Source organism: Scyliorhinus canicula, chromosome 3 (assembly GCF_902713615.1).
Source record: "Scyliorhinus canicula chromosome 3, sScyCan1.1, whole genome shotgun sequence".
Classification (NCBI taxonomy): Eukaryota; Metazoa; Chordata; class Chondrichthyes; order Carcharhiniformes; family Scyliorhinidae; genus Scyliorhinus; species Scyliorhinus canicula.
Genome location: NC_052148.1, coordinates 33413065 through 33423542, shown reverse-complemented (window position 1 = coordinate 33423542; position 10478 = coordinate 33413065).

Here is a 10478-nt window from a genome sequence, read left to right as displayed (position 1 = left end):
AATAAAGTTTCACGGCAAGAAAAATATCCAAAAGGCGATTGTGGAGCAAGTGGGACTGCACAGTATAACAGAAATTAATTAATCTTAATCGGTGTGCCAGGATGAGAGGGTTGTGCAGTGATGAGGGGCTGAGCAAATGGGATCTAGGTCCGAACGAGGGATGGTCTAATTGAACCATGGAAGGTTCTGGAGGGGTTTCACAGGGTAAATTCTGACAGACACTATCCCCTGGCTGGGGAATCTGGAACATTGGAGCACGTCAGGATAAAAGGCTGATCATTTAAAACTGAAGTGAGGAGAGAGGTATCTTCACTCAGACAGTTGGGAATCTTTGGAACTGTCTTCCCCAGATGGTTGTGGATGTTTCACCATTGAATAAAATCAAAGCTAAGGGCCGCGATCTACCGGCCTTGTCATGCCAGGCGTGAAAACGAGCGGGCCAGTTAGACAGTGGGAGCTGTAAGCCCATACAGCTTCCTGAAGTCAATGACCAGCTCCTTAGTTTTGCTGACGTTGATGGGCAGATTGGTGTCGTTACACCAGTCCACTATGTTCTCTATCTCCCTCTTATACTCTGACTCAGTGTTATTTGAGATCCAACCCACTACGGTCATGTCATCGGCAAACTTGTAGATGGAGCTGGAGCCACATTTTGACACCCAGTCGTGTGTGTATAGGGAATACAGTCGGGGACCAAGCAGGCAGCCTTGCGGGGCCCCGGTATTGAGGACTATTGTGGAGGAGGTGTTGTTGTTTATTCTTACTGATTGTGGTCTGTGGGTCAGAAAGTTGAGGATCCAGTTGCAGAGTGAGGAGCCAAGTTCTAGGTTTTGGAGCTTTGGTATGACCTTGGCTGGAATTATGATGTTGAAGGCGGAGCTGTAAGTCCATAAATAGGAGTTTGATGTCAGAGTCCTTGTTGTCGAGAGGCTCCAGGGATGAGTGTTGGGAGATGGAATCTGTTGTGGACCGATTATGGCAGTGCGCAAATTGCAGTGTATCGAGGCATTCTGGGAGTGTGGAGTTGACGTGTCTCATGACCAACCTCTGGAAGCACTTCAAATTGACAGATGTCAAGGACACCATATGGTAGTCGTTGACGCACGTTGCCTGGTTCTTCTTTGGCACCGATATGATAGTGGTCACCTTGAAGCAGGTAGGAAGCTCGGGAGCACGGACTGGTTGAAGATGTCCGTGAACACACCCAGGATCTGAGTGCATGACCAGGGACCCCATCCGGACCCGTTCATTTCCATGGGTTCGCTTTCAAGAATGCCGACCTGACTTCGGAAGCTGTGATGGTAGGTATGGGTGTGTGCAAGGCTGCTGGGGTAGTTGAGAACAGTTTGTTGGTTTCTTGTTTGAAATGAGCATGGAATGCTTTGAGTTCATTAGGGAGGGGAATGGCTGCTGTGGGGATCCGAGGGGGTTAGTAGGCGTCTTCGGAATCGGGCAGTCAGCCCAGGGGCAGTGTGTGGGGGGGGGGGGGGGGGGGGCTTTTGGGGAGCCTCTGGGGGAGGACGGGCCGGGTTGGAGGGGTGGACCGCCATCAGTTGGGGGTCGTCCCTGAGCTGGGGGAGCGGGTGGTCCAGCATCCGTTGGCCTGACATGCCACCCCCCAGATTGTTTATGCCCATAACAAGGGTGACTCCAGCTGCTGCCTGTCTGCCCCACCGAACACCCTGTGACAGAACCCCGTCCGTGGCAATATGGTGATATGATGATGGTCACTTTAACTCCCACTGACAGTGGCAACTGTTGGTTGCACAGATGAAAGCTATTGCTAATAAGGAATTGGTACCCCTAGTAATGTGAGTACTTCACAGCTCCCAAGTGGCTGGAAGTTGTGAGTGCTCTGTGCTCCTTGCTTTTGGCTGCAAAACTGCTTGAAGATCTCATGTTTTGTTTGCTGTCAATGTTTCTGCTTCTGAAGCCTGGAATGAGGCAATGGAAGGCTGTGAACAAGCCTACTGCCAGTCTGAAATAGGGGAGAGGTACTTTTGCATTCCTCCGCTATGCTTGTGTTACTGTAGCTTCAGGCACTAGCTGTTCCTGTTTTGAGATTCTGTTACTGGCAGCTGCCAAAGTGGGGGAGAGAGGGGAGGCAGCCTGCCTGCTACTGCAATGCTTGGGGCTGTGCTTCTAGCTGCCCTTCTGCTTCTTTGACCTGGAGTGAAGCAAGGGGAGGATTTTGGCTGGCCTGATACCAGTCTGAAGATGGAGGAAGGTTTGTTCTTGCAGTTTGTTGGAATATTTTGTTTATTGATTTTTGGCTGTTTAATAATAATAATAATCTTTATTGTATTGACTTGTGTCTGGAACTGCGTGTCGCTTGTTCATGCCCTCTGTGTTCCTGTGGCCCAGTCCTAGACTGGGTGGTGTCGAGAGGCCAGCTGCTGGTACTGCAGGAGAGGAGGGACGGCGGCTGTTCAACTGAGCAACTCAGAGGTTGTGTCAGCATGCCTTTGTGGACTCCTGGTGACTTTATGTGTTAGTGGCTATCTGCTGCTCCCAGTTTGGGGCCGTGCAGGCTGCTAATGCCTTTTTTGTTTTCCTTTTGTACCGTTGTTTAACTGGTAGGAAATTGTATGCTTGATATTGTGTTATTGTTCTTTATTGTTTCTCGCCTAGCAGCTGTGTGCTCGCCAGTTGTAGCCCCTCTTGTCACTCAGAGTTTGGCATACTACCCGTGCTGGTGAAGGGGGAGGGTGTTCTCTCTCTCTCTCTCTCCCACCTTTCTCCATGCCAACATTGGGTGCCTTTCATTGATGTTGGGCTGTTGCTGGGGTTGGGAGGTGGTAGGGGTGGTCGGGGGAGGGGAGCGGGCATTGTGTGCTGGTTCAGGTGCTAATCACTTTGTTTTCCTGTTGATTGTTCAGCAGCTTTGCTCATGCTGTGCAGTTGGCATTTTCATTGTCCTGTTGTCTGTTTTGTGCTTTCTGCTTTTGCTCTGGGTTTTGCCTTGACGTTTGTACTATAATATTGGGCGAAATTCTCCGACCCCCACGACGGGTCGGAGAATAGCGGGAGGGCCTTCCCGACATTTTTCCCGCCCTCCCGCTATTCTCCCCCACCCCCCGCCCAACTCCCGACCCGAATCGCTGCCGCCGTTTTTTTACGGCCGGCAGCGATTCACAGCTGTTCGATGGGCCGAAGTCCCAGCCCTTTACGCCGTTTTTACGAACGGCAAACACACCTGGTCTGGCCGTTCGTAAAAACGGCGTCACAAACTCGCTTTTCATAACCATGGCACCGATTGGCACGGCAGTACCAGCGGGCCCGATGCCTGCGCACTCTTTCTCCTTCCGCCGCCCCGCAGTATCCATTCGCGGGGCGGCTGAGGGGCAACCCGGCCCGCGCATGCGCGGGTTTCGCACAAAAACGCGATGACGTCATCCGCGCATGCGCGGGTTGGCGTCTTCCAATCCGCGCATGCGCGGCTGACGTCATATGACGCGTCAGCCGGCGCTAACTCCGGCAAGCGGGCTTAACGATATTCGTTAAGCCCGTCATGCCGGAGCCTACGGCATCGGGCTGCTAGCCCCGACCGGGGACCAGAATCGGTTCCCGGTCGGGAAGGGGCGCGCTGGCGTCAAACCCGCCCGGGTTTGACGCCAGCTTTACGATTTCTCCCGTTTTTGGAGAATCGCGCCCATTGTTCTTGAACTGAACTGTGCCCCCTCAGAGGAGGGGAGGAGTGTTCTCTCTCCCTCTCTCTCTTCTGACGTGCCCCGTCTCGGGGTGTCCTATTCCAGTGGACTGTGCTGCTCGTTCTCACACGCTTACAGGCATACACAACGCGGACACTCGCTCACGTACTCTTTTGTGCATGCACACTCTTGCCGACATTCGCACACTGCTTTATACATGAATGCTTTCCTATATACGCGTTGGACGCCTTCCCACTGATGTTGGGCTGTGCTGGGGCGAGGGGTTGGGGGGGGCGGGGAGGGGGGGGGGGGGGGTTGCGCTGGCTTAGATTCTGGTGGTTTTGTTTCTTGTTGGCGGTTCATTGGTTTATGCTTTTGGTGTATGGTGGCAATTTCAGTGTATTGCTGTTTGTTCTGTAATTTGCTTTGTTTTTTGGTATCATGGAACTGTTATTAAACTAAAATATACCCAAGAGGATTCCGTGGTAAGCGTGCCATGAAACAGGGTGTTGTTACTGCCTAGCATCCCAATCAGACCGTGAGGCCCGGGCACTTTGCCAGAACTCCAGAGGCAGCAACACCTAACGTTCCGACACCCAAGAGCTGGGCCGCAGCACTGAGGACATTACCATGACCATAGGATGGGTGTAGACCGGGGAGGGAAACAGTGCCAGGTCCAGGTAGCAGTACCAGCAGGTGTCTGGGGTACAGTATCTGGGGTCCAGTGCAAATGGTCCACTGCTCCGTCCGGGGGTGCATGTGTATAGTGGGTTGGATGGCACCATGACGGATGGCAGGGAATGTGAGGTCGGGGAAGGCCTGAGGGATCCACAGGTCGGGGTGGAGGCCATCGCTGATTGTCTGTCCTTCACCCTCTCCAATTATTTAGCTGTCACGTGATGGATGATATTCTGGAGCACGCGGAAGCTGCCCTCGTGGTGGTGTTGACAGGCCTGGCGGTCAGGCGCTGGGGAAGAGGGTGGCAGCAGCATCGACAGAGGCTCGAGCGGGCAACTCAAGTGCAGGGACCCTGCCCCACACCCTGAGGACCCGGCCGCCCATCAGGTCAGGGAGGGATCCAGAGGGGGAGGTCGGCTACGGCCCAAGGTGTGCAGGTGCCGCTGGTCTTCCGAACTGATGTAGGACAGCGTGTGCATAGTTGGCTTCAGATCAACAAAGTGACGGTGAGGACCTGGCATCGCGTGGAGGAGGAAGATACCTGCTCCCGGTGGCCATCATGGTCATCGCAGCCCTGAACTTTTATGTCTCGAGATCATTCCAAGGCTCAAGCGGGGACTTCAGTGGCATTTCACAACCAATAGCCCACAAATGCATCCGTGAAGTCACGGCTGCCCTGCTTGCCCAAGGAGCTGACTATATAAACTTTGACCTGGACAAAGCCCAATAAGATGCCCAGGCAGCAGGATTCTCCCGTGTCGCGTCTTTCATCCGACGTCACTTCGTCCAACGACACTTCGTCCACGTCTTTTGGTCCAACGTCTTTTTGTCCGCACGTCTTTTGGTCCAACGTCTTTTTGTCCAATTATCCAATTACAAATTTAGCTGGACTTACCTGGTGATTTTTCTTAACTAGAAATAACTGCAAATTATCTTCGTTATCTTCATTAAGGGAGGCATATGCAGGGTGTACTTGATTTTCCGGTGATTGACATTTTAAAATATATCCATCATTTGGGGCACTGGCGCCTGGCATATTTTAATGCAAAGGTCTTTGCAAAATGTGAAATGACAGCTTTGTGTTTCGCAGATATTAAACTGATTGTCGGAAGGAACTTGGTTCCCGTAAGTACACTAACACAGCAAAATCTGAATCAATCCGTACATGATCGGAATATACATTATTCAATATAAGATTTCAACCCTCTGCTAGGTAAAAGTGCAAACACCCCTCTTGTAGAAAACACATACGAAAGGTGTATCACAAGGAATGGCGTGATTATGACAAATTGCAGCATCGGTTTTCAGTGATGTCCCCACTGCTAGTTACAGAGCCGGATCAAATTTAGACTGAGTAAATGTTCTGTTTATATAATCCCTATTTCAATAATCCACGCAGAGATCAACTCTGGCAATATAAGTCAAGTTACAAAAAGTCTTTGACAAAAAAAATCATCCGACAAAAAAACGTAACAAGTCACAAAAAGTCTTTGACGAAAAAAATCATTGGACAAAATGACGTTGGACCAAAAGACGTGCGGACAAAAAGACGTTGGACCAAAAGACGTGGACGAAGTGTCGTTGGACGAAATGACGTCGGACGAAAAGACATAGCACCGGATTCTCCGCACTCGCCGGGATGCTCCAAATCCAGGGGTAATGGATGTCACGCATGCCGCGTTGCGTGATCCAGATTGCCCGGGAGTGTACTTCGTCAACATCCGCTCCCTAAGCATCCATCTTGTGTGCGGCAACCACATGAAAATCATACTCGTGTGTGCACAGTTCCCAGGGGGTGTGCACAACAGCTCCACCCTGGGGCAATCAGACATCCCCAGCCTCTTCGAGGAGCACCCTAGGATGACTAGTTGGCACGTGGGGGGATAAGGGTTAGCCTCTGAGGACCTGGCTAATGACACAGTATGGAGGCCAGTGACCGATGCGGAGACCTCATATGACGAGGCCGTGTGACCACCCATGCTGTCATCGAGTGGTGCATCGGTGGTGCACTGCAGTACGCCCCCCCCCCCCCCCCCCCCCCCCAGCAGGTCACTCACTTTACGGTGGTCTGCTCTGCCCTGAACAACCTGATAATCTTTATTGTCACAAGTAGGCTTACATTAACACTGCAATGAAGTTACTGTGAAAATCCCCGAGTCGGCACCTTCTGGCGTCTGTTTGGGTACACGGAGGGAGAATTCAGAATGTCCAAATTACCTAACAGAATGTCTTTCGGGACTTGTGAGAGTAAACCGGAGCACCCGGAGGAAACCCACACAGACACGGGGAGAACGTGCAGACTCCGCACGGACAGTGACCCAGTGGGGAATCAAACCTGGGACCCTGGTGCTGTGAAGCAGCAGTGTTAATCACGGTGCCGACCGTGCTGCCCGGAGCCTGGCACAGTAGCAGGGTGACGTGTAGGAGGTGGAAGAGTAGGGACATGCAGTTACCTACGATGAGGAGCTGGACCAGGAAGGGCTGGAGGACAAGCCCGGATAGTAGCCACAGGACCAGCCGGAGGATTGAGGACAGGCGGCAGGACGAAGGCCCGGAATGCCCAGAGGACCAAGGAGGCCCTCATCCTCGCCCACTGATTCAAAAACAGATTCAAAAACAGCTTCTTCCCCGCTGTTACCAGATTCTTAAACGACCCTCTTATGGACTGACCTGATTAATACTACACTCCTGTATCTTTCACCCGATGCTGCTGTCTATGTATTTACATTATGGACCTTGTGTTATAAGAACATAAGAGCACAAAAACTAGGAACAGGAGTAGGCGATCTGGCCCTTCGAGCCTGCTCCATCATCCAATGAGATGGAGTCAGCTCCACTTTCCTGCCTGAAGGTCGCCACATTACCAGAAGGATGTGGATGCCTTGGAGAGGGTGCAGAGCAGGTTCACCAGGATGTTGCCTGGTATGGAGGGTGCTGGCTATGAAGAAAGGTTGAGTAGATTAGGATTGTTTTCGTTGGAAAGACGGAGGTTGATGGGGGACCTGATTGAGGTCTACAAAATTATGAGAGGTATGGACAGGGTGGACAGCAACAAGCTTTTTCCAAGATTGGGGGTGTCAATTACAAGAGGTCACGATTTCAAGGTGAGAGGGGGGAAGTTTAAGGGAGATGTGCGTGGAAAGTTTTTTACGCAGAGGGTGGTGGGTGCCTGGAACGCTTTGCCAGCGGAGGTGGTAGAGGCGGGCACGATAGCATCATTTCAGATGCATCTAGGCAGATATATGAACGGGCGGGGAACAGAGGGAAGTAGACCTTGGGAAATAGGGGACAGGTTTAGATAAAGGATCTGGATCGGTGCAGGCTGGGAGGGCTGAAGGGCCTGTTCCTGTGCTGTAATTTTCTTTGTTCTTTGTTCTTTGAACACCATAACCTTTTATTCCTTTAGTCTTCAAAAAACTATCTATCTTTATCTTGAAAAATTTTAATGAAGGAGCCTCAACTGCTTCACTGGGCAAGGAATTCCATAGATTCACAACTCTTTGCTTTCTATTAATTAACCAATCCTCTATCCATGCTACTACTTTACCCTTCACGCCATGCATCTCTTATCTTATGCAGCAACCTTTTGTGTGGGTGAAGAAGTTCCTCCTAAACTCAGTCCTAAATCTACTTCTCCCCATTTTGAGGCTATGATGCCCCCTAGTTCTGCTTTCACCCGCCAGTGGAAACAACCTCCCCGCATCTAGCCTATCTATTCCCTTCATAATTTTATGTTTCTATATGACCCCCCCCCCCCCCCCCCCCCCCCCCCCCCCCCCCCCCCTCCAACATCCTTCTAAATTCCAATGAGTACAATCCCAGTCTACTCAACCTCTCCTCGTAATCCAGCATTCTCAACTCTGGGATTAACCTCGCGAATCTCCTCTGTACACCCTCCAGCACCAGTACATCCTTTCTCAGGTAAAGGGACCAAAACTGAACACAATACTCCAGGTGTGGCCTCACTAACACCTTATACAATTGCAGCATAACCTCCATCCCTCTAGCAATGAAGGACAAAATTCCATTTGCCTTCGAAATCACCTGTTGCACCTGTAAACTGACTTTTTGCGACTCATGCACTAGCACACCCAGCATGTTTCTCTGCACAGCAGCATGTTTTAATATTTGATCATTTAAATAATAATCCCTTTTGCTGTTATTCCTACCAAAATGGATTACCTCACATTTATGGGCCCAACACTGATACCTGGGGGACACCACTAGCTACTGATTGCCAACCAGAGAAACACCCATTAATCCCCACTCTTTGCTTTCTATTAATTAACCAACCCTCTATCCATGCTGCTACTTTACCCTTAATGCCATGCATCTTTATCTTATGCAGCAAGGTGTGGCATCTTGTCAAAAGTTTTCTGGAAATCCATCCATTGGCTCCCCGTTATCTACTGCACTGGTAATGTCCTCAAAAAATTCCACTAAATTAGTTAGGCACGACCTGCCCTTTATGAACCCATGCTGCGTCTGCCCAATGGGACAATTTCTATCCAGATGCCTCACTATTTCTTCCTTGATGATAGATTCCAACATCTTCCCTACTACCAAAGTTAAGCTAACTGGCCTATAATTACCCGCTTTCTGCCTATCTTTTTTTTAAACAGTGGTGTCACGTTTGCTAATTTCCGATCCGCCGGGACCACCCCAGAGTCTAGTGAATTTTGGTAAATTATCACTAGTGCATCTGCAATTTCCCTAGCCATCTCTTTTAGCACTCTGGGATGCATTCCATCAGGGCCAGGAAACTTGTCTACCTTTAGCCCCATTAGCTTGCCCATCACTACCTCCTTAGTGATAACAATCCTCTCAGGGTCCTCACCTGTCATAGCCTCATTTCCATCAGTCACTGCCATGTTATTTGTGTCTTCCACTGTGAAGACCGACCCAAAGAACCTGTTCAGTTACCTAGCTGAGTACTCAGCTGGAACTTGGGGGGATAAGGGTTAGCCACTGAGGAACTGGCTAATGAGGCCGGTGACCGATGCGGAGACCTGATATGACGAGGCCGTATGACCAGCCATGCTGTTATCGAGCGGTGCATCGGACTGCTGAAAATGCGATTCCAATGTCTCAAACGCTCTGGTGGTACACTGCAGTACGCCCCCCACCCCCCAAAAGCGGGTCACTCACTTTGCGGTGGTCTGCTCTGCCCTGAACAACCTGATAATCTTTATTGTCACAAGTGGGCTTACATTAACACTGCAATGAAGTTACTGTGAAAATTCCCGAGTCGGCACATTCCGGCCCCTGTTCGGGTACACGGAGGGAGATGTCATAAGTACACCAGTATATTATGGTGCAGACACACACACTGATGCACATACAGTAGGACCAATCAACATGCATAACACCACAGCCAATCACCAGTTAGAGCACACTCACTATAAAGACAGAGGGCATCAGTTTTCCCGCTCATTCGGGATGCAGCCTCTCAGAAGGACAGAGCTCGCAACTTACAGCACAGGTCCTCACCATGTGCTGAGTGATCAGACTGGTTAGGACAGGCACAGGTCTTTAGTTAATCTAACATCTGTCAACCCACAGTAAGAGTATGTTCAACAGTTTATAGTTTAACAAAATAGTGTTGTACTATTTTAAGTGTTGGTGGCCTGTATGTGTTCCACGGATCCAGAGCACCCAACACATCATGGTACCAGTAGTTGAAGGATGTTAGAACTTCTTAGACCTACCTGCAAGTGAAATGAAATGAAAATCGCTTATTGTCACGAGTAGGCTTCAATGAAGTTACTGTGAAAAGCCCCTAGTCGCCACATTCCGGCGCCTGCCCGGGGAGGCTGGTACGGGAATCGAACCGTGCTGCTGGCCTGCTTGGTCTGCTTTAAAAGACAGCGATTTAGCCGAGTGAGCTAAACCAGCCCCTAAGTGATCTGCCTTCCACCAGCATACAGCCATCCTGCAACATGGACAGCGTCCGCCCGTCACCGCTCCGTATCACCGGCAGCCTGGGGTCCAACTGGAAGATCTTCAAACAACGCTTCCAGCTATACCTTGAAGCCACAGACCTGGATGCTGCTTCAGACGCCAGGAAGATTTCTCTCTTCCTCTCCACAGCCGGGGATCATGCCATCCACATCTTCAATTCTCTCACCTTCGCCGATGGTGAAGATAAAT